The sequence below is a fragment of the Nanorana parkeri genome, unplaced genomic scaffold (assembly GCF_000935625.1).
Source record: "Nanorana parkeri isolate BGI_ZX_2015 unplaced genomic scaffold, ASM93562v1 scaffold2621, whole genome shotgun sequence".
Lineage (NCBI taxonomy): Eukaryota > Metazoa > Chordata > Amphibia > Anura > Dicroglossidae > Nanorana > Nanorana parkeri.
In genome coordinates, this window is record NW_017308889.1 from 10,543 (window position 1) to 10,754 (window position 212).

A 212-nucleotide genomic window follows, 5' to 3' on the forward strand; every position below is an offset into this window, starting at 1 on the left:
TGCGAACCCTTTGGCGGGTACAATAAATCGAGGGGCCTATTTATAAATAATTGGATGTGAACGTCAGTTTTGGGCAAATAATGACCAAAAAAATGAACATTTTTAATATATATTCTTTTTAGGTAAAATATATTGTGATGTCATGCTGCCATGTGGCCACTAGATGGCGCCGATGAGCAAAACACTTGTTTTGTTTGCTCCTCAGCTCCATC

At 38.2% G+C, this 212-nt stretch overlaps 1 protein-coding gene across 1 annotated transcript in view; it reads right to left on the minus strand.

Moving 5' to 3' along the window:
- Positions 1-212, minus strand: part of LOC108802041 (ammonium transporter Rh type B-B) — a 17,298-nt gene that overhangs the window by 1,753 nt on the left and 15,333 nt on the right. The gene's annotated exons all lie outside the window — the stretch shown is intronic.